The sequence below is a fragment of the Magnolia sinica genome, chromosome 12, assembly GCF_029962835.1.
Source record: "Magnolia sinica isolate HGM2019 chromosome 12, MsV1, whole genome shotgun sequence".
NCBI lineage: Eukaryota > Viridiplantae > Streptophyta > Magnoliopsida > Magnoliales > Magnoliaceae > Magnolia > Magnolia sinica.
Genome location: NC_080584.1, coordinates 7048321 through 7073494, shown reverse-complemented (window position 1 = coordinate 7073494; position 25174 = coordinate 7048321).

Genomic DNA, 25174 nt, shown 5'->3' with positions numbered 1-25174 from the left:
AAAAGTCTCCCATCACGCTTTAAGCTTCACCTCTTAGCCCTAGCTAAGAGGTTTAGCCAACCATGATTGACTAATTATCAAACAATTCATAAATAAAATAAAATAAACTAATAAAAACCAGTAACTGCAAATCTCTCCCCTTTACTGCCATCCAAACGTCCCAGTCGTAGAGATCCCCCCCACCCTCTTCTCTCTTCTCTCTTTATAACAGCCAAAGGTCGGTTGGTTGAAGCTTCCATACGAAGAGGTGGTGCATGGACAGCTGGAGTCGGTGGAAGAACCGACCTCCTTTCTCAGAAAACGAATTGCAATCTGCAACAGCATCCTACGTTGAAACTTGGTGGGGCCCATGAATGATGTCAACAAAGAAATCCAAGCTTTCCATTGAATTCCTCTTGGAATTTCAGTCGGGAAAGGGTGTTTTCGCAAAACGAATCGCAATCTGCAACAGTATCCTACATTGAAACTTGGTGGGGCCCATGAATGATGTCAACAAAGAAATCCGAACCGTCCATTGAATTCCTCTCGAAATTTCAGTTGGGAAAGGGTGTTTTTGCTCGGGTTTAGTGCGGTCCATCGAATCAAATCTTTCCACCGTCTGTCTTTTGTTTGGACGATCGAAAATCGATCTCTGATGTATCTTAAAATTTAGCCACCTAGACCATGTTTATAGGGCCCTTTTAAGCCTGATGGACAGTCCAGATTATCTGTATCATTGATCATGGTGGCCTACAAGAACGGACCGTAACCTCTGTTGCGAAACAAAGTTTCCGGCTTCGCGCTGTGATGGTCGGTGGGCCCTAGATTGACAGTGATGGAGAAATCCATGCCGACCATTAGATTCCTAACGCAAAACCGTCCAGAGATGGCTGGTTTTGGATCGAGTTAAGTGTGGCCCATTGAATTTTAAACATGTTGTCCATTAGATGCATTGGCAATGTTTCCATCCATACTCATGCATGGGTCTGAAAAACCACCGTGTGTACGGTCGGTTTGACGCCCTGGGATGAATGGACGGTCCAGATGGACTACATGGTCAACAGTGGTGGGTCATGCACCCTCCCAGTGGACGACTGCGAAATTGCACGAAGAAGGAAATTTCCTTCTTTTGAAAACATAGGTCAAAAGTCGGTTTGACCGACTCTCTGTTGCCACGCACAGCTAATGCAATTGTGCACTATGTACACTCATGCTCAAGTGGGGTCCACTATGATGGGTATGAGAAATCCAATCCATCCATCCCTTTTATCAAATAGTTTAGGAGTTGAGCCAACATTTGAAACATATCCAGATTACAGGTGGGCCAAGAATCAACTGTTTATGGGCTGATTTGTCAGTTTGGCCACTTTCATAGGGATACGGGGGTTGAAATTTGATGTGTACGGTTCATTTATGGTCCTCAGGCCACGTATGGAGTTTCGAGCTGAACGGATGGTAGGAACCCTATGATCTTGCATTCTAGACGTCTTTCGGGATACTTGAGCTTCAGTTTCTCGATTTTCTCGTATCTCTGGCGGGTAAATTCGTCGATCTTAGTCTCTTGGGGTCTGTCCCTTGCCTTGGTGACTTCAGAGCGTTAAATCCATGCTTTTAGAACCCTGTTTCAGTCCAAGCTTGTAAATGCACCTTGCAGCACAAACACGATTAAATCAGGCCGTTAAACACAGTACCATATTCATAAATCCAGGCAATAACTGGGGTCTAATATATAATATTTCACCCTCAAGATGTGGATATTGGGCTATGCTATGGTAGATCAAAAATCAAGCTACACGGCTACGTAGATTCAGATTTGACAGGAGACATCGACAGCAGAAGAAGCACTATAGGTTATGTCTTTACTTTGGGTAGTGCTGCAGTCAGTTGGGTCTTTTAGTTATAGAAGATAGTATCTATCAGTACAACGGAAGCAAAATATATTATAGCTACAGAAGCATGCAAGGAGATGGTGTGGATGCAAGGTTTTATGAAAGAGTTGGGTAAGAAGCAAGCAGATTGCAAGCTGTACAGTGACAGTCAGAGTGCAATACACTTGGCTAAGAATTCAGCCTTTCATTCAAGGACCAAGCATATTGCCATCAGATATCACTTCATACGTTCGTTACTGGAAGATGGATCGATTGCTCTGGAGAAGATTCATACAAGTGAGAATCCTACGGATATGCTAACCAAGGCGGTTACATGGGAGAAGTTGAAGCTTTGTTCAGCTTTGATTGGTCTTCAGGTTTGAAGAAGAGGAGGTGATGCACTCCGGATGTAAAATATGAAGGTTTATGGTGATGTGTCTCCAAGTGGGCGATTGTTGAGATGTGAAGCTACATCAGAACAGGGATGCTCGACCAGTCGAGTGCCTTGCTCGACCAGTCGTGAACTGGCTCGACTCGTTTTCCAGCGAGTTGAGATTTTGGATTTCCGAGGTGCTCGATCAGTCGTGGGATGTGCTCGACCGGTTAAGGGTGCCGCTCGACCGGTTGAAGACTCCGCACGACCAGTCGAGCTTACACAGATTTGAGTCTGGATTTGATACGGACTGCGGAAATTTGAGTTGGTTTTCGCAGAAGTGCAAAAGAGAAGTTGCCTAAACTATAAATAGGTGTCCCTAGGGCTTTTCTAGGGCATGAGAAATAATGCTAAGGTGTGGACAAAGGATTTTCTCTGTACTTCCAAGGGAGAGGTTAGTATATTGCCTTGTAATCTTCGTTTTTCTTCATAGTGTAAGTTTACATCTGTGATTTTTTACCCTTGTTGGGGTTTTTTCATGTATATCTTGTCTTGTGGTTTGTTTGGAATGCTTTGATTCTGCTTCTAGTTTATATTTCTTCTTGTTTATCATTTGTGGGTGAGACCAGAGATTGGATCTCGGTTCACTGCGTTGTTGGCGTGCTGCGCAACAGAATTGACAGGCCTACATAAAATATTGATATTGATTGCTCAGGCCCGTCCTAGTAACACTAACATACCAACGGTCTGAATCCGAGACCAGCAAAAACTGGTTGGGCCATCAACCAGGGTTGAAAGTAATCTTTGATGCTGGCTCGTTCACCAAATGGATCTGAAATTTTAGGCCCAACCACAATAGACCGCTTGCAAGTGGGCCAGGATTCTTGCTCGGGCCATGCCTCATTAAAAAAAATTGTTTCAAAACATAGCTTGAGTGATGACCATTGATTAATCGGGCATGAAATTAAGGCATGGACCCGACGCAAGTCAAAATTCAGCCCATGATAGCACAGCCTAGAAGTCCTAGATTGGAACCATAAGGCATGGCCCACGTTATTAACTTAGCCCGAATGGCTTTTGAGGCTGATTCAGGCCAAGTTAAATGGGTGGTGGGTCAACCATGGTCCATGGGTTAGAAGTAAACGGGTTGGGCTCAGGTTGAATATTACCTAACTAGGCCAGCCTCAATTAGCTGGGTCAACCCAACCCAAAAGGTGGCCTAAAAGATTAGCAAAACAGATGGATAGACTGGATATAGAATACAAAAATCAAAGTGGGCCCCATGGTTAGAACCGCACCCTCATGGGTGAGGGCGGGCCGGCCGCACCTATTCTGCTCCAGTTTGGAAGTTGTTCCATACTCAATCATGGGCCAATCTTTGCGCGGCCCAATCCCGTGCTATTCGCATGACGGGTGCACTTGAAGGGATGGATTAGATCCTAGACGCAAACTATAGGAGATGGGCCCCATCTTGACGGGGTGTTTATTGGGTCCAAGATGGTGGACTTGGGCTAGGACCCAACAACACCTGCTTTTTTATCAGGGTCCCAAAAATGAAAGGACTGATGCTGACCCAATTGCACAGCAGGACTGAGAAATTGAACGAAGAACCGTTAAAATTATTTGGGCCCACCGGGTACTGTGGGCCTGGTGGCTTACATTGATTTGGGCCCATTGAGTTTGTAACAGATGGACTTCAGTTTGATATTTGACCATCATTTATGGGACCCTTTCACTTCATCACGTTATAAGGTCCCCACGTGCCAGTTCATGGAAGTGGGGCCCACTGTTTGGTTAACCAAACCGTTGATATGATGGGTCCTATAGCTGATGCCAGATGAACTAAAACTGTGACAAGATGGAAAATTGTACCATTTTGATTAGCAGTGGCTCATGTATAGATGGTTTAGGAAAAGTGAGAGGAACAGTAATGCAATGTCATTTTCGGACCGGGCTTGAGTGGGGTAGATCATAGGACGCGGGACATGTGGCTCATGTGAAACGGAAACCACATGAAGTGAGGTCCACGAAGGGATTCAACCGAGGTCCTAATCGAAGGAGTGGGGAGATAGAAGGATTGATGGTTCGTGCTCTATCAATTCAAACTTTTCGAGGAAGTTGGTCGTTGTAGTGCCCTACCAATTCAAACTTTTCGAGGAAGTTGGTCGTTGTACTGCATTTAATAGTTCACAAAAAAAGAAGTGGATATGATATTCTTGGCATCTTTGAATTTGAATTTTATTTGGATTAACCACCATCCATAGCAGCAAGCATGATTTCAATGGCTCTGATCACTTAACTAGGAGCCTTATAGCAATTGGACACATCACAGGCACTATTCTGTTTTTGGGCATCGTGGCCCTTAAATTTCTCTTGTGGTGAGTACCGTTGCTAATATCTATCTCTCCATGTGTTTCACTCTTGTGATGGTGTATGCACCGTTTAAAAAAGATGATGATAACTAATCCTCCTCAAATGTGTCACAAATGGCACTGATGCACGACTATCCAGACAACCCACATTGTGTCCATATTCGATGGATCATATATTCAAAATAGCATCAATCAATCAATTCTAACTGCCTAAATCAATGGCTATGAAAACGATGGTTAAAAGTAATACATGAAGTGGTCCAATTTTGAATTAAAAAAATTAAAATAAAAATTCAAGGAGAGTTATTTGATACTCTGAGAGAGTATAAAAATTCAAGGTGGAATCTACCTTTTCTCCTTTATCTAAGCCATAGTTTTAAAATCAGATTGTTTGAACAATCACATAAATGGTGGACCCCTTATTCATTGAAATATGATCATGATAAATTTCATTTCTGACCATCCAGTAAATGTCTGCAACCTGACGGTCAGATAATTGAATAAGTGTAATTTGTTGTCCCAGATGCATCTAAACGAGTAGCTATAAGTTGAATTATCTAATTTGAAAATTTGAATTACTTATGCCCTGCGTATCATCTGTCGCACTCTGCCGGAGTATCAAACTTTTTTTCTCTCTCAAGAACCGTAATTGCATTCCTGGCCGTCGATCGGATTGCGTGTCAACAACGGCAGAAGTAGGTGGGTCCCACCACCCAAACGAATCTAAGGTGAGGCAATGTTTTGAGTGACACGGAAGGAAACTGCACCGTCATTACTCGCCTGAGCAATTACGCATACTTGTGCAATATCCAAGCCGTTCATCACATGGGTCCTACTACTAAGATTCTTCCAATGTACGGCTTAATCTTTCAAAGGGTCCATGTCCCCATGTGAATAGTAAAATAATCTTGTGCCGCTGGAGCACAATAAGTTATAGTTCTCCTATTTAATTGGGGACCTTTTCTAAGTGGAAAAGATCAATCTAGACCGTACATTATGTCCAACGCTCTTTTCATCAACCACAATGGAAAATTCAATTGATCCAATGGTTTTGATCATCCAATCAATAACATACAAAATGGAAGGCCAAGATCTTCTATCTAGAAATACGTCCATTCACTAACTAGAGGGATCAAGTTGTTGGGGCTAAGAATGTATGACCTATGGTTCTAAAAAATCATTTTTATAAGTTAATCTTAACCGTTCCATTTATGGCTTGTAAAACGGATGGCTTAAGATAGAAGGAAATTTGAAAATTTTGTATTGGCCGTTGAATGGTTGTGATATTTGCATGGTGGCCCATGAAGTGCGTGTTGGATCTAATGGACGCTCTGGATTGATCGATGGAACTATCAAAGTGTCCTAATGCAACTAGGCGTATCATGACTTATGCATTGGATATCTTCCGCCTTTTATACCCACAATAGTTCCAAAACCTACTAAAACGCCATTGTACATGCGCCGGCGCCGACCAGTACGAAAATTAGTTGTCCTGTTTTGTCAAAGTTCTTAAAAACAATTCCTACCAACCTCTCATCCACGTGGGACATCTCAGCCGTCCAAAAGAAAGATCACAAAATAAAGACTACTTCCGTGAAAATCAGGCCGTTGGGTTCCGCCCTCGACTCCGAAGCTTGTCAAATCAGGTCAGGTCTAAAAGTCTGGCCCCAAAAGTACTTGACCTGGGCTCGGGTAAAGGTCGCTGGTCCATCAGCAGATTGGGCTCTTCCGGGTCCAGGTCTCTCTTTTTCTGGGATGCGGGCGGGGAGCAGATTGGGTTTGGAGGACCTTGGTTTTGAGTCTAGTCTGGTTAGTCCCACATTAAATAATGCCATTTGCAGGGATGGATTAGATTACACGTGTGCCAGTTTGAAACACAAGGCATTGTTGCTTGGCAAACCATGTTCTACTGTGAAAATAATTAAAATGTATTTAAAATACATAATTACTATTCATATAGTCCAAACTTGGATAAACTTGTGGCTGTACGTGTAGGCACTTTGGATACCTGCATTAATAAAGAGGTAAATAATCATCATGGCGTGGGTATTGGCCAAGAATTTTCCGATGTCTAAGTTAGTTAGATGCGTTTATCACAAGAATTGAACTTGAGTTGGAGTTTTTATGTGTACCTTCTTCTCAAGTCAGAGAGTGCATTTATAGGATGTTTAGGTGGTTTGCGTGTCTCGATGGAATTAGGCAAATACACTAGAGGATTCAAATTTAAATAGGGATTTGGTTCTGAGAATAGTTTCGATCCCGTATCGATCAGCTTGATCTTCGGATAGAATTCCGTCGAATATATTTTTGCTCAGTATGATGTAGGATTGTTTTCGGATATCCTTCGTCTGAGGTCAGGACTGGTCCAATCAGTTCAGCCGATAAATTCTGTCACTGAGTTCTGAATTCAAGCAATTCAGCTCAGCAAGTGATGTAGAGCAGGTCGCGGATACTTTCTTGTCTAAGATGGATCAAAGAAGGCCCGATTAAATGCAGAAGTCATCAAGACTGTCAGAACCTTAAAATAGGCATATCTCATAAATCAGAATGAGTTGCTCGACGTTCCATATATGATTTTGGGGTAGGACGAGATACTTTACCCAACCAACCCAGCTATGTCGGGTTCCTACACCGAATTTGCGAGATTCCATCATATCGACGGCCAAATTCCATGTTTAATTCTGTTTTTAATATAAATAGTAAGTTTTAGTTTGATTATAACTCTTCATCCATTGGGTTTTAAGAGTTGTGCACAACATGCAAAGTGTTTAGAAAAATTAGGAGAATAACGTGGTTAAGCCACATAAGAAACTTATTATAAATTGGTACGGATTTTAGGGAGTTTTAATTATATTTTAATTCTTAAACTTCTTCCGAGTCCTAGTATTCCTATTTAAAGAGTTGTAGACTCGTTTATTTCATCTATCAATCAATCAATTTACAAATTTTCATGAATACTATTTTTTTTCTTACTTTTTCCTCGTGGATTCAAGAAGTCTCTGTAAGGAGTCCAAAGAAGCTTTTGGATTCGAAATAGTTATCCTTGAGGAAGACGATGATCGACCTCATCACGTTCATCCCTGCTTCAGTAGGTGAGTCTCTCCTCAGAGCTCACTTTCTGGGGTTTCCCTCCAGAGCTTAGCTCGACTTTCTGGGGTATCCCCCAGAACTCAGCTTGGCTCATTTATATGGTCGATACGTTGGTAGTTTGAGAAAACTGTTCAGATGACTCTTTGCTAGCGCTACCCTGGTCCCCTCTCATGATGCACGTGTCTCACATGTACTAGGTCACTTCGGTTTTCTCCATAACAACTATCATAATTAACTAGACCCGATCCGCACCGACTCAACTGAATTTTTATCAGGTTGAAGATGGTGGAAATGGAGCTGGTCCCAACTAGACGAACACGGGTACCACCCTACCATCTTTAGCTAGGAACAAATAGGGGCTATGAGAGGCCATTGTGATGTATGGATTTTTTTTCTCCACTGTTCATCCATTTTGCCATGTCATTTTAGGGTAAAAGCACAAAAATAAGTCATATCCAAAGCTCAAGTGGACCAAATCACATAAAAGTAGTAGTGGTAAAGACATCCACCGTTGAAGCATTCCCAAGGCTCATCGTGATAATTACCTGTTCATAAGGTGGCATAAACCTGGATGAAGGGAAAATACAAATATCATTAGCTTGACCCAAAACTTCTATAGTCCCCCAAAAGGTTTTCAATAGTAGGTGTTTAATCCCCACTACGTGGTCCAGTTGAGCCTTAGATCTGCCTCATTTTTTGAGCTTGTACCTTAAAATGATATGGAAAAATGGATGGATAGTGTGGATAAAACCCATAAACCATCTTGGCCCCTCAAAGGCCCTGTCTGTTCCTAGCTAAGGATGGGCAGGGTAGTACCCAATCCACATCGCAACCAGGCCCTTTTTTTTTTTTTTTTTTTTTTTTTTAAATCTGGGTCCCAAAAATGAAAGACCTGAACCCAATTTGATTTTGCAACGGGCCTGAGAAAATGGACCCGGACGTGTTTAAATCATGTAGGGTCCATCGGGTACCCATGGTCTGGGGGCTGACAATCATGTAGGTTAATCAAACCATTCACGTGATGGGCCCCATCGCTGATGCCTGATGAACTAAAACTGTCCAAAGATGGAAAATTCTACAACTTTGATCAGTGGCCCACAAATAGACAGTTAAGGAAAAGGTAGAGAAGTATTTCACAAGAAAAGGCTTGATATTCCGGGTCTATTTGAATCTGGAATTAATATGGATTATCCACCATCCATAGCGGGAAGCATGATTCAACGGTTTTGATCATCTAACTAGGAGCCTGATCAGTTGTAGCAACTGGACACATCAGGGCCCGTTAATTAATGAAGTATGAGATCAAGGTGTGGGCCCCACACTGGATTAATTTGCCCAAATGATGTTTGTGGACGGTTCAGGCCAGTTCAATGGGTGGTGGGCCACCCTTGGGTTAGAAAATTAGGCCCTTCTTAAGTAAATGGGTTGGGCCCACTTGGTTACTGTTGATGCAAAAATCTGGTTCACCCTTGTTGAGCTCCGAGTACTAGCGTCGAGCCCTATGAGCCTACATAAGAGAAGGACATAGGAAACCCTGGCTAGAGCAGGAGACCCTCCGATGCCAAAGTCGGGCTAGGAATATGGGTCTATGTAGTGTGGGAAGGCTTAGGGTGAGATATATTGCATACATGTTCATGTGGGCTTGATTCCTACTTATACCTTTCAATTTGAGTGAATGTGTCCATCATTCTTGGCACAATCTTGGCCTCTAACCACTAACTACGTGCATGTTGAAATGGACAGTTATTCCCAGATTGTGTGCTGGCGGTTACTCCCCGTGCGTTACTGGGGATGATTCCCTAGTATAATCGCAAGTCGTGCTCTATCCGAGCCGACCTCTTGACTTTAGCAACCATGCTCCTGCTGCCCGAACTGATAGAGTCGAAGCTGAGTCTGAGCTCAGTTTGAGCATGCTGAGCTAAGTGTCAGTTCGATGAGCCCTGCAACTCGGTGAGGTCGTTCATTTACTCATACTACGACTTCCTTAGGTGGATTTGGCCTTAGATTTTCCCATAACAGAAGCCCCCTACTCTCTGAATTTGAGTTCGAACTCAGGGAGTAAATGCATGGGGAAATGATTTGCCGCACCCTCTGTTATGAGGAGTCGACATAATTGAAACATACGGTCGCAGTTATGACCCTCCGTTATTGAGACAGCGTGTCGTGACGGCTCTTTGACCGCGAGCCTGTAGTTGTCGAACAAGTGGCGACGGTTATGGATCCGAATCGTCGAGGTAGTTATGGAGCTGCTGCATGGACATCAAAGGACGGGATAGAGACGTTATGGTTACTCAATGCCAGCAGCACGTGGCTTGGTATGTCCAGGCTAATGGCCTGCCGCCACGTATTTCGCGGGCTCAGCTTGGAGGCACTTAGGCTTCAGATACAGCTGTTCATCATGATTGCAGGCGGTAACCTTGGGCTATATAAACTATTCTTCCCTTCTTCAGAGTAACTCTACTTTAATACTTTTTGGAAGGCGCTTGCTGTGGAAGTTCCCCAGAGCAGGCGATTCCTGGTGAGTTTTCCCTCCTTCCGGCCTTCTTTCAGTCTTTTCTTTTTACCTTTCGTTTTACAATGTCGGACGGGTTGGGTGAAGTTCGAGAAGGATATGCATACAAAGGTGAATCTGAGTTAGAGAGCTTGAACTCTGGGCTTGAGACCTCATAGGGCCCATTGGAAGCGATACCCCTCCATCATCGCCCTTAAAAGAGTAAAGGCCCTAAAGTTAGTGCTCGCTCAAAGGGCACAAAAAGGATACCCCGAGACCCGATGGAAAGAGTTATCACTGGACTATCAGGCAGCAGACCTACGGAGCTCGTCCCTGGGGGCTCGGTGTTCGTCGAGTATCAGATGGCTTGGATTCGCGCGGAGTTTCAGATTCCTAATTCTATACACATACAAGCGCTTACTCCCCATGATGCTCCCAGTGATCCTGCTGAGGGTGATGTCACCATCTCCGTCTGTGCTTTACAATGTGGGCTTCAGCTTCTAATGCATCCCTTTCTGCGCACCACGACTGCACACTTAAAGTTAGCTCCGGGCTAACTTCTTCCCAATGCTTGGAGAATCTTGATGGCTTCGTATGTGATATGGCACCAGGCCAAGAATCAAGAGCTGACACCCGATGAGTTCTTGTCCCTTTACCAAGCCAAACATGACCGTCACGAGCCGTGTTAGTACTACTTCGCGGCCAAGGCTCATTAAGGCTCAGGCCTCGTGATCAGACTTCCTTCTTCCAACAAAGATTGGAAGAATAAGTAGTTCTGGGCTTCGGGAGAATGGGAAGTGCCTGCGGTTGAACTCAGAAATCTGCGGGTCAGAGTACCCACCAAATTCTTCACCCTAGGTCAGATTTCGAGACATGCCTGTTCTTTCATTGGGTCCCCAACCTGTGCCGCTCTGACCGATTTTTGTTTATCTTTGTAGAATACTTGAAGGGAAGACTCAGGTGGCCAGGGCGAAGTTGCTTAAAGAAGAGCAACACGTCTGGCACTACGTAATCAATTTGGATAACCTTCATCAGTCCGGACTTTGCAAGCTCAATCCCCTCCCATCTGCTTTAAGTCAGTATCATCTCATTATGCTGAAGAAATCTCTTTAGTCACGGATGTTTCCTTAACTTTCGCTGCTTGTATAGGTATGGCTGAGGCTTCAGGAACCAGAAAGAGGAAGCCCCCATCTATCTAGGAGATGTTACGCTCCGAACCTCGAGTAAAAGTTACTACTTAGAGGAGGAAGGAGACTCCTCAAGTTGAGGTCACTCTCGTTGCAGTCCCTGATGCCGTTCCTGAGGTTGAGACTGCTGTTGCCTCTGGGGCTGTGGTCGCCCCTACCTCTGAAGTCCGACCTATTGCTGCCTTCACCCGAGCCCCCGAGGTGCCTCCGACTACCTCTACACATCCTCCCACGACAGGGAGAGAAAGAGTAAGAGAGGTTACGATTGCGATTGCCTCTTCTTCTGAGCATGAGGGAGCCAACTAGCAGTTGGAGGCATGCATACCCTGCCAGGGGATGGAGGCACAACGATGGTCGAGGCTTAGGTCTCGGCGGCTAGTGGTGTTGGTGAGGCTGCAAGGTCCACTCCCTTCCTGAGGTCAGAGGATTCCCACCGGGCTATCACATGTCCGGCTTGGTTAACTGGCGGCAAAACACGCCCCCGAGGAGGAGATTGCTGAGCTCCTCACTCACTGTCATGAGTCTTTCGTCAACGACCTTGCCTCCGTCTACTACAAGGTAACCTCCTTACCCAATTTTTCTCTTATATAGTTCTGAACTGTTCCTAACTATTTTCTTAGCTCAGTCATTACCTATGCTTCTGTCGACTCGGGAGAGACTACGGGAAGTGACCAGGAAGGATGAGGAGATTGAAACTCTTTGGGATGAAGTCGAAGCACTTCGGTAGGAGCGAGAGGAGCTACGTGGCTTATTGGTGGAGGAGAAGGTAAGGGAGCCATTGTACCAAGGGGACATCAATGAGCTTCAGGCCCGCTACGGTGCTGCCGAGTCTGAGCTCTTAAAGATCAAGACCTATCTCGGCTCGGTGGAGGAGGATAATGCTCGACTGACAGCTGAGTTGGGGCAATCTAAGGTTGACGCTGCCGCGGAGCTGGAGATCGAGGTCAAAAAATTTAAGGCAGCTTAACGCACTGAATTTGAGGCCTCAGTGCTTTAATGATCGCTGCCGTTGTTAAGGAGTACAAGTCTTCAGCGGAAAGGACTGCCGAAGTTGACATGTTCTATTACTACAGCTATAATGCCTGTATAGACGATGTCCGAGACCTCTATCCGAACCTCAGCATCGATGCCCTAGCCGCTGACGATGCTGGGGAGAAGCAGGTCGAAGGCGCTCCTTCCAGCTGACCCCCTGGCTTCGTGGCTCCTCCTACCGCTCCATCTCTTTGTGTTGACCTTCCCTCTGCTAGTTAGTCCACCATTATCCCCATTCTTTATATCTTTTTGTCAAATTTAAAGGACATTACAATGCCTCGGCGTTATTTTGGATATTTTTGAATGATGATTTTTGAATGATGATTGTTGATTAATAGGATTTGTCGAATGATGAGCTGACCTCTTCTATAAGAGTCTGCCCGCCGAAGGGTTTCATCTCTGCACATGAGAGATGGTCCTTCATAGCATACTCGGACAACAAGTCGACCACTCTTGTCAAGTGGCCGGCTCATCCGTGGGACCTTATTCCTCACGGAGGTTCCATGTAGGTTGCGTAGAAAAGAACTGGATGATTTCTTGTAAAAAGATGCATCTTTTATTAAAGCAGTAGATTTCTAGTGAGATGGACCGACCCTTACATCGTTTCCCTCAAGAGTAGTAGATTTTCAGATGTTCAGATTCCACGGGTGTGGCAGGGGACGCCCTTCCAGGTTCTCGAGTCGATAAGAATCGGGCTTTGCCGAGCTGACAACTCGATAAGGACCCTCCCAATTAGGTCCTAAGGATCCTACTCCCGGTTCCGACGTGTTTTAGAACACGCAGCGTAGGACTAAGTCACCCTGTTGGAAACGCCGCGTCTTGGTCTTGGAGTTGTAGAAGCGGGCGACCCGTTGGTGTTAAGCTGCGATTTGTAGCCTGGCAGTATCTCTCAACTCTTCGATCAAGTCGAGGCTCATCGCCATTTGGTCAGCGTTCTGCCTATCGTGATACAATTGTACTCGGGCAGTGGGGAGTCCTATCTCGACCAGAATGATGTAACACCCTGCACTTTTGGTACGCGGGTGTTACCATCTAAAACTATATCAGGCGATTTCAAACTCGACTAAAAAGGCAACTTAAATCCAACGAATGCAGGATGGGGCTTCCAATCATCGTTAAAGCCATCCATTAAAGGCCCTAGAAGCTGAGTTGAACCCTACATCATTCAGGAAGGTAACCTTGATTAAACATCTTAAGTTAAAGCAATTTCTAAATCAACTAATTGTAAAGAAATGGAACGATGCTCTAGTGATCGACCTTCGAGGGTGAGTGGATAGCCAACCAAGCACCCACTGCGCCTCAAATTCACATTTAACCATTGAAATCAATTATTAAACCGATCCAACCATTGGGTCAAGGTGTAATGGCCGTAAAGTGGCCTAGGACGTATGATACGGCCCACCTGGGCCTCAGTTCCGCCCCAAATTGGGCTAGGACCCCTAGGTAGGGATCCCAGAGTGAATGGATGGAGCGGATTGATCACAAACATCACAGTGGACCCCACACGATGTGCGAGTGCACATAGTGCGCGATGTACACCGAATGGATCAAATTGGTCAAACTAGCTTTGACCGAGCCTAATTGCAAAAAGCAGATTTTTCTCCTGCCCGTTGAGTTTTTGAATCTGACGAGTGTTAACTCTCTAGGTGGGCCACCCTGGCCACTATCTGAATGATCCAAACTGTTCATCAGATCCGTGGGGCCCGTTCGACTAAAACCCTATTGGTTGACAGGCCCATGCATATGAATGAGAGTTCTGGGGCGGGACCAATCAACGGCTCGCATATGGCTAGGATCTGGCGTGGTGGGCCAATCTGTGGCCGCATGGGCAACCCACGATCGGCTTGATCGTGCTATCCCATCCATCCATTTGTCATTTGAAAAATCACGCCCTTCGTTGCCAAAAATGCCCGGGCAATCTCCCACACCGTAAAAAGCAAAGGGAGACATTTTCCTTTCGGGAAATGGATACTGGCACGCTCTTGACCGTTCCCTAGGCCACATGGAGCGATCCTAGCCTTCCCTTTAAGGTGGTACAAGTTGATGGAGAGAAAACACTCCATCTCTTGAGAAAGTGACGAGATAAGGAATGTCTCGTGAGATGAATTGAAACTCACGTTTGTGGCCCAAAAAGTGAGTCCCACAGTGATCGACAGTCCCATCTGATCCGCTCAAATGGACCAGATCATAACGAAATATATCAGAGAGTGATCTGCCATTAACGGCCACTCATCTTTTCCGTTAAACCACCCAACCCATGATCATGAGATGGGCCCCACCAGGGCTAAAAACTTACTTTCCTGGTGGGCCATCGCAGTGGGAACCCATCCTCAGGGTTGGATGGACCCCATGCATTGCAGAATTTCAAGGATGGCCCTTGCAAGGGTCATTTTCTTCCCAGCCGTTGGAGCTTTCTCTCTCTCATGCCTATAAATAGGCTACTGTTGCCCTCGGAATTCACACTAGAGAGAGAAAGGAAAGAGAAAGAGAAAGAGAGAGAACAGAGAGAATCAAGTGAGCGAGTTGGAGTTACCCAGCTCGACTCGGCCAATCTCTAGCTCCACTTGGTCGAGAGAGGGTTGTTGTTTCACGGCATTCTGAGACCAGAAATCCATCAAGTATAGGCCTTACATTGCCTTGGTAATTTCCTTCAATCCTTAACACCATGCTAACTTAGGAATGAACATCCACAGGGTCCCTTGTTGTAGTTGCTACTTAGTTGAGTTGACTCATCCAGCATCAGAGCATGCCAAGTAATGGCCTAACTTCCTTTGTTTTTCCTTTCATCCAACGGCACACTGTTGTAGGAGTTCCAGCCACGTTTGGGGCCAAGTTTGGGCTGAAACCAAGCTGAAGATAGCCCTCAACAGGGCCTTGATTTGAACTGGAAATCAGGCCTCCAGTCGGGCCACATTCGGGGTTGCAACGCCTCTTAGTCAGGCCAAAAATGGCTCCTAGATGGGCCACGAAATCTAGTTCAAACAGTCCTTTAAGTGGCCATGAACCGGAGCTGATAACAGACCTCTATCTGAGCCCTAGAATGGACTGAAATCTGACCTCCATCAGGTTGTGTGAATGGGCGGAAATCCAACATACATCAGGGCCAAGATCAACCTCTGATCAGGCCGAAAACAGTCTCTTTGTTGGCCTATGTAATTAAACTGAGACCGGCCCTTTAGCAGGGCTGAGAGTTGGACTCAAAACTACTCTCAAATGGGTCGAGACTAGCCCAAGTTCTGGGCCGTAGTGTGGATCGAGCACAACCATGAGCATGGGTTGAAATCTGGCCTGAATGCAGCTCGGGCCCAGACGCACAATAGATCGAAATCAGGACATTCATTGGGCCGAGAATTGGATCGAAACCAGGCCTTAAAAATTGGTCTGGGCCATAGTCAGAGACTAGGCCTAGCTCGGCCACAAGCTCAGGCCGATCTTAGGCCAAGGAAGTGGGCCGTGGGAATGCTGAAAATAGGCCCTTCAGATGGGCAGCGTGTTGGGCTGACAACCAGCCTAGAGCTAGGCCGCACCGCACGTCACTGTGGGCCTCACCAAGTGAGCATAGTGGGCCACATGACCTGAGTTTCAAACTCAATGGGCCTCACCTTAAATCAGGTGGGCCGCACCCTGCAACAATCTAGTGGGCCGCACCTTACAAAAATCTGGTGGACCACACCCTGTAAGCTGATGGGCCTAGACATTAGTTCGCCACCTATCGCTATGGGCCGTTAGTGGGCAGCCACGGCTGGGCAGAGCTAGGCCCAGTCTAGCCCCATTTCTAAACCACAGGTAGGCAGCAACAGTTAGCCCTAGTCCAAGCCTAGCTCGGGCCTTGGGCAGGGACAATTTCGGGCCTAAACCTAGGCCACCTTGTTAGGCCAAAGTTGGCAGGCCTAATCACCTTGATTTGGGCATGATTTCCATGTCTATGGGCCCTTACAAACCCCAAACATCCTCAGTGAATTAGATAGCTGAAGACCTTGAATAGTACTTATCTGACACAAACAATTAAATCGGGAATGACCATAGGGAATCGTTGTGTGACATTGGGCCACTAGATAACTCTTCAGGTGATAATTTTCTTCCCCTTGGGCTTTCTATCCCCAAGCTAGGTTAAGAGTAGCCTTTATGGTAACTACGAATGATAACCCAGAAATGGAAAATCATTCAGTTAGTTGCTTGAACTTATACCTTATAAGCAATTTGATACTTGGTTAATTTACTTAAACTTATGTTTTAGAATTAATTAGAGTACTTGGATAGTCTAACTCATGCCTTAGAATTGATTAGAATATTATCTGGCTAGTTTACTTTATCACGTCTTAGAAATGATCAAACCATCTGATTAGTTTACTTAAAATTGAGCAGGATAATTGATTAGTTTGCTTAACCTAATGTCTTAGAACTAGTTTGAATACTTGATTAGCTTATTTTGAAAGCATGCCTTAGATCTATTAAAAGACTTGATTAGCACATGTTATAAGAATTGATCGTCTGGTTACTTAAGTATATGAACCACTTGATTGGCTTCCTAGAGATACATGTTTGGAACTGATAGGTCATGAGTGCATGACCCTTGAATTATATGCGTACATGAGTTTTACCTTAAGTATTGAATTATACTTGAATCTCCATGTCTCACCCTCATATGATTATATTGGTTGCAAGTCACATATTATTTGGAATCTCTCTATGGAAACCTCTATTTAAAAAGAGTCCGTACTTAGGGTGTAACGGAACGGATTGTGAAAAGATTAGACCCTCAACATGGAGGTTAAAGATAATGGCAGTTGAATTCATGGGACTTACCACCTATGGAGTGATTCCACCTACCTGACTATGGAATAACCTTTTTAACATTTGTTATTACCGTTGTTCACTCGCAATTAATTCGTACATACCGTCTCACTTTAGTCGCTGTATTTAATGTTTTCAATACTTCATTTCTAGTCGGCATATGATGGTAGTGTCTCATACATGGAGAGTTGATTGGCCAAGTGTTGATGCGTTCTATACACACCCTAAGGCGGTAGACTCATGGGCTGGGGATGGTGGTCATGGGACACTATACCCGAGCCGTCAGCCTACGCTGGGCGATGAGCTCCCCGTACTGATCGTGAGTTTCATTAAAACTGCTGATTGTAAATGGACTAATAATGGTTGGGTTAATCATGTATACATAGCATTCGGGTGATGACAAATGGCTAATTCTGGATGCTGTAACACGTACCATTTATCGAGGTATCGTTTCGCTAGCTTCCAGACCATCGACTATTAGTCCACTCTCAGTGAGTTTGACACTACGCATGTACTATGTACTCTAGCTGGTGACTGGCCACATGCATGGGTTTTGTCCGAAAGCCAACTGGATGAGCATCCCCAGTTGATGTGCAGTCATACATCCATGCATATAATAAGATTGCATCTTATCATGTTTTGTATGACTCGTTATTTTATGTTATATTTGTTTAAGGCGGCGGCGTGTAATCTTGAGGGGAAATCACACTGAGCTGCCCACTCATCCATTAATATTCAACTGTACAGAGAATACAGGTGCAGGAATGGATGAGTATGCAGCAGATCTCGGGACCGCTAGCATCGCAGTGGAGGAAGAGCCACACAAGGATGAGCTGCACTAGGAAGCGGCTGCTTACTTTGGGCTAAATCAGTAGATTAGTCGTTTATGTTCATTTCAGTACATTTTGAAACTTGAAGTTTTGTATGTGAGCCCCCAGCTGAGTGAGCCAGGATATTGTTCTCATTTTGATTATGGCTTATACTACGCCTGATTTTCGTTAATTGCACTTTGATCTTACATTGATTATCATATAATTATTTGCTAACATCCGGGTTATTAGAAAATGAGTTGCATACTCGAGTCCTGAAAACTAGGGCGTTATAAATGATTGCTTCAGCACTATAGGAAAAGGGAGAATGATGTTTCCCCTATTGTTGTCCGAGCTGTAGTTCTGTATACCCATAACACAAATGGGAGCTCATCGGTTCATGCTCCTTTCTCCTTTTCTAATTCGTCTTGAGATGACCATTTATTATTTTATTTACTGCTTTCACCTGACCATTTGACTGAGGATGCCGAGGTGATGAATAAGTGTTCCTAATGCTGAGCTTTTGACACATGCTCTTGAACCTATCATTGTCGAACTACTTCCCGTTGTCCGAAATAATGGTGTGCGGGATGCCGAATCGACAGATGATACTCTTTTAGACGAAGTCTGTTATCTTCTGCTTGGTAATCCTAGGGACAAGCACGGCTTCGGCCCACTTGGTAAAGTAATCCACTGCTACGATCACATACTTGGTCTGTCCCTTACCTTGGGGCAGAGGGCTGATGATGTCGATTCCCCACTGAGCGAACGACCAAGGTCCACTCATGTGGGTCAGTTCTTCCGCTGGCTGTCTGGGGACTGCTGCGTATCTTTGGCACTTGTCACACTTCTGGGTGAAGTCTCTAGAGTCACTTTGGATCGTTGGCCAGAAGTATCCTTGACGAATGATCTTCTGCGCTAGGTCTCTACCTCCGAAATGATTTCCGCGTATCCTCTCATGGATCTTCCTAATCACATATTCTACCTCGTTAGGTCACAGGTACCTTAAAGATGGCTGGAAAAACCGTTTCTTTTATAAGATATCCCCGATGATGGTGTATCGTGCAGATCTAATCCTTAGGCGTCGGTCTTCCAAACTATCATTGGGAACCTTACCGTCCTTGAGGAACTCGACTATCGGGTCCATCCAACTCGGGATCATCTGTACAGGGTGGACGACCTCTTGATCATGGCAGTCGATACTTGGCTTGCTCAAGAACTCCACTGGGACGAATCTTGATATTATTCCTTCAGTTGTCGAAGCGACCTTTGCAAGCGCGTCAGCCTAGGAATTCTCGGCCAGTGGTATTTGATCGATGTTGCACTCCTGGAACTTTTTCATTCGCTTCCGAGTTTCACTTAGGTAAGCTATCATTCTGGCTTCTTTCACCTCATATTATGATGATACCTAATCTACGACGAGCTGAGAGTCACACTTGACATTCAGAACTTGGACCCCCAAGGCGGCTGCTAATCTGAGCCCGGCCAACAAGGCTTCATACTCCGCTTCATTGTTTGAGGCTTGAAATTTAAACCCTATCGCGTACTGAACAATTGTCGCATCAAACGCAACTAGAACGATCCTTGCTCCTCCTCGTTTTGAATTTAATGAACCGTCTACGAATAACGTCCATTTATCCTCTGCTTTGGTCTCCCTGGCAGGCTGAGGGATAGGGAGGATCGTAAGGCTCTTTGCCGAGCACATGGGTGCGTCTGAGCTAGACGACTCGGTCTCACTATATTGAGTGGTGAACTCTGCTATAAAATCGATCACTGCCTAGCCCTTGATGGCTATCCTCGGTCGATATTCGATGTCTAATTCGCCAAGCTCAACTACCTACTTAGTTAACTGTCCAGACACCTCAGGCTTTTGTAGTACCTGTCGAAGGGGTTGATTTGTGGGGATGATTATGGAGTGTGCCTGTAAGTATGGGCGTAACTAATATGCCGACACGATTAGAGCTAGGGCGAGCCTCTCCATATCTGGATATCTTGTTTCTGCCGGGATCAATGCCTTGCAGATATAGTAAACATGGTATCATTTTCCTCCAGACTCTTGGACGAGCGCTGAGCTGACGGTCGAGGAGGAAACGACTAAGTAGAGGAGCAACGACTCTCCTTTCTCTGGTTTAGACAGCAGCGGGGGTAATACCAAATACTGCTTCAGTTGCTGGAAAGCTTGCTCGCAGTCAGGAGTTCATTTTGCCTTCTTACTACCCTTCAACTGTTGAAAGAAGGAGAGGCACTTGTTTGTAGCTCTGGAGATTAAGCAATTAAGCGCGGCTACTCTTCCCGTAAGGCATTAGATCTCTTTAATAGTTCGAGGTGAGCTTATGTCCAGGAGAGCTCTTATCTTTTCTGGATTGGCCTCAATTCCCCTCTGACTGACTTGAAAATTGAAGAACTTGCCTGAACCCACACCAAACGCACATTTGGTCAGGTTCAGTCTCATCTGGTACTTCCGAATGATGAAGAAGGTCTCAGTTAGATCTGAGGTGTGGTTGGCTGACCTAACGCTTTTTACCAGCATGTCATTGACATAAACTTCTATGGTCTTGCCGATTTGCTGGGCGAACATCTTATTCACCAGTCGTTGCTAGGTTTCCCCCTGCATTCTTTAACCCAAAAGCCATGACCTGATAGCAATAGAGTCTTTCATCTGTGACGAAAGCCGTCTTCTGTTTGTCCGAGGAGTGCATAGCTATCTGGTTATAACCGGAGTATGCATCCATAAACGTTAGGAGCTCGTGCCCAGCCGTGCTGTCGACTAGTTGGTCAATCCTAGGGAGGGGGAAGATATCCTTGAGGCAAGCCTTGTTGAGGTCGGAGTAATCTACGCAAACTCTCCACTTTTCGTTGGTCTTTTTGATGAGTACAACATTGGCGATCCTGTCAGGGTAGTGGATCTCTTCTATGAAGCCAGTGTCAAGGAGTTTTGCAACTTCGGTAATCGTCGCATATCTCTCGGGCTCGAAAGCCCTTCTCTTCTGCTTGACTGGCTTGTGTTCCGGATCCACATTCAGCCTGTGGACCATAACTTCAGAAGCAATTCCCGGCATGTCTTGGTGGGACTATGCGAAGACATCTTTGTGCTGTCGCAAAAAATTTAGCATCTGATTCCATTGATCGGCATTCAACGATGATCCGAGCTAAACTGTTCTGATCGGATAGCGTCGTCAAGCGGGATGATTAAGAGGTCCTCCATAGGGGAACTCTCTGTTGAGGTGTCTTCTCTAAGGTCAAGCATACTAATTGTGAGGGCATGCTTTATTGAGCCATTTCTGACAGCTATGGAATAACACCGTCGAGCTTCTCGTTGGTCACCTCTGACACAGTCAATTCCCCCAACAACAGGGAACTTCATCATCAAATGGTATGTGGATACCACCGCCCTCATAGCATTAAGAGACGGTCGTCCGAGGATAACATTGTGTGTTGACGGTGTGTTTACCACCAGAAAGTCCACCAACAAGGTGACTTGATTCTGTCCTTCTCCTGTTGTGACCGGAAGAGAGATCGCCCCTTCCAAGATAACCTTATTGCCTGCAAAGCCATGCAATGGGGTCTGAACAGGTTGGAGGCATGACCTGTCAATGCCCATCTTATCAAATGCCTCGGAGTAAAAGATGTCGGTTGAACTCCTTGCATTGACAAGGATGCGGTACACCTTACGATTAGCTATCGTCATCGTGACTACTAAAGCATCATCACGAGGATGCTGAATTACGCATGCATTATCCTCTATAAACGTAAGACTGCGCTCCTTTCTCAGCCTGTCAGCTAAGTGGATGTAGTGTTCGGGGTGGGTACTCCGAGTATGAGCTTTTCGAGCTTGGTTTGAGTTGCTGCCTCCGGACGGATGTCCGTATAACATCCGGATCTCAGTACCATCGTCCCTAGCTCTGCCTAGTTGTTTGTCCTTCTAAGTCTATCTTTCTTCTTTTATGTACTGATGCAAGTGACCCTTGTGGATAAGGGTCTCAATCTCCTCTTTCAAGTCAATGCAATCACTAGTGTTATGCCCATGGTCGTGATGAAAGCGACAATATCTGCGCTTGTCTCGCTACCTACTTCCGTCTCATGCAACTCGGCCAATGTAATAGCTTTTTGTCTCAGATCTCCAACATGATCTGCTCTGGAGATGTGTTGAGAGGAGTATACGAGCTAAAGCAGCTTTCAGGTTTTCTACTCAGCCTTTGGCCGCGAGGTCCATCCTCATCTGACCTCTTCTTACTCGTACTAGGTTGGAATGGGGCATCCTTGTGCTTCTTGTCTTTAGATGAATGCTCCGAACCTTGGGCACTTTCTCTCAAGCTAAAGAACTCCTTGGTGTTAATATACTTCTAGGCTCGGTTTATGAGATCGCTCAGAGTGGTTGAGGGATTCTTCCCGATCGAGAAGAGGAACCTTCCGTCTTTGAGTCCGCTGATCATCACGGTTAGAACCATCTTATCGAAGTAGTTGTCAACCTGTAAAGCCTCTTCATGGAATCGAGAAATGTAGTCCTTCAGCGATTCTCCGCTCTTCTGTTTGAGGGTGAGTAAATGAGTTGACGACTTTCGACTCTTCTTCCCGACAATGAACTGCATCAAGAAAGCCCTACTGAGCTCTGCGAACTTGCTGATTGACTTCAGCTTAAGTTGTCGGTACCAACTTCTCGCAGCCCTTGTGAGGGTTATGGAGAATGCTCTGCACATCATCGCCTCCGATGCCGACTGGATCTACATCCAGGAGCGATAAGACTCCATATTTTCTATCGGGTCCCCAGAACCCTAATATTGAATGATGGGGGCCATCCTGAACCTTAATGGCATTGCTGCGCCCATGATTTCATTAGTAAACAGAGGCTCGGTTTCCTCTATCATTGCTTCTACTACAGTTGGAGCCTGTGTCTGATGATCCCAGTGTATACTTTTAATCTGGTTTCAGAGTTCTTCAAGTTGAGCTTCCCATGGGTCTTTGTTCTCAACGACAGTTTCATGAGGAGCCTCGACCTCAAGCGTTCTACCCCTTCTCCTCCTTTCCAACTCATGGCGGAGGTCAGTTGGGGCTAAGGCCGAGATCTCAGACACATAAGTCAATGCCCGGGTTGCTGCATTTCGTACATGAGTTGGGGCCCAAGCTGATATACTTCAGGATGCTCCTGCTCACGAACTTACGAGAACGGATCACTCTACTGCCACTGGAGCGATGTCACGCCCCAAATCCAGGAACGGACACCTCCATAATGCCTTGAATTCGGCACTCAATTTCCATACACCAAGTCCCGAGTTCGGCGCAACACAAGAATGATTTTTGACTTAATTTTTTTTTAAATAATAATACCTGAGCATAAAGATCTATGATCATAATACCAAGCAACAATCTCCATTATAAATCCAGACAACTACAAGTACAGTGCTTTAAAAAAGGTACACAATATCAACATTGCTAAATTAGAAAATAGACACAATGCATCGAGAAAGTTAAGTCCTTCAAGTTACTCCTGTCCTGGAAAAAAATGAAAAATAGAAAGCTTAGGCAAAAAGCCTAGTGAGTACACTCGTGTGTGCGTAGTGTACAAGCATGCAGTAAAAATCAAAATATCAGAGTACACAAACTGAAGCATAGTAACTAAGGAATGCTACATAAAGCTAAGAGGACATGATGCAATGTAAGAGATGATATGCAAAAGTATGCCGGGTGTATGTAGGCATGCAAATCCTCTTCTAAAAGTCCACATCACAATATAGTTATCATCACTAGGAATCACCAGGGCCTAATATCCAGAACAAGTCCGAAACTTGTTGAATAGAGGCCTCGCATACTCGCCTTATTAGTGGGGGCCTATAGCCACGCCAATACCCACCCGGCACACCGGTAGCGAACCCATTTCGGGGGCTGGTCAAACCCAACCACATCGCTCCAACTCTTCAGATAGGCATGGCCGAACCTCTTCTCACCCGACTGTGTCGATGGGAGTCAAGCCTACTATGGTCTTCTGCTCCAGGTGACCCATGGTATCCGCCCGGTCTTGATGATGAGGCTCGAGGGTACCACTCGAGGTTTAGGGAATTTCACGCAGGGGTCTGGGACCCAGTATAAGAACCTAAATTTTTGGTGCCCACAAATACCAACCACGATGCCGCTGTGGTGGTCTCATCAATACAACCACGATGTTGCTATGGTGTTCAATCCATCTCATGAGGATGTTATGCAAAATGCAATGATAATCCGCAAGCACGTTATGTAGTATAATTGCACTCAAGCAATGCTATGCATGTAAGCCACATATGCATACGAGGCAACCCTAATACCAATCAGGCTCCTCTGCCAACCACATCTGATCTACAATCCACGCTCATTGTGTAATATCGGCGTCGACATAAACATAAATTACAATCTAGGATCAAGTGAGCTTTAGGGACTTCAACCTAGGGACTGTGCCCAATATATTCGCTTTAGGGACTTTAACCTAGGGACCAAGCCCGCAGTCTCTCGGACTAGATAACATCCGCACATACTCCATCATGTGCACCTCACACCAACATCCTCTACCACATACTCCATCATGTGTACTCCGCACCAACATCCTCTACCACATGCATATGATTTTTACATGATCAAATGATTGATACCATGCACTCCTCATCCATGATGCATGTACATGTATATGTGCGTGCATATGTAATATGCACAAATATCATAAGACTAGTAAAAAATGATCACGATACCAACATGGAAAAACATGGGTATAATGTGCACTCTTCCACATGATCATGGGGCAATGCGAGTGTCCACATCTTCCACGTCACAAGTATGCACCAATCACATTATATCACAATTAGGATCAATCCATCACTTGGCACCAATCGCATGGCCGGAACTGTATACAGTGTCACCACAACGAACTGTATATCAAACATGTATAAGGGATATGCATATACAATAACATGTATCAAATCTATATCCAAAGATATTTGGAAGCTAGGCCATATCACCAACATATTCGTTCACGGTTAAGAATTAAGTAGTCCACCTCATCAGTTCCATAGGAAATGGGTGCATAAGTGTCACATCACTATATGGCGCTAGGTGCACTATTTATGACTCAAGGTAATACATAGAGTGGTCCACTTAGTCCTAACGTCCAATCGATCACCATCCAAGCATATAAACATAAACTAGCATTACCATACA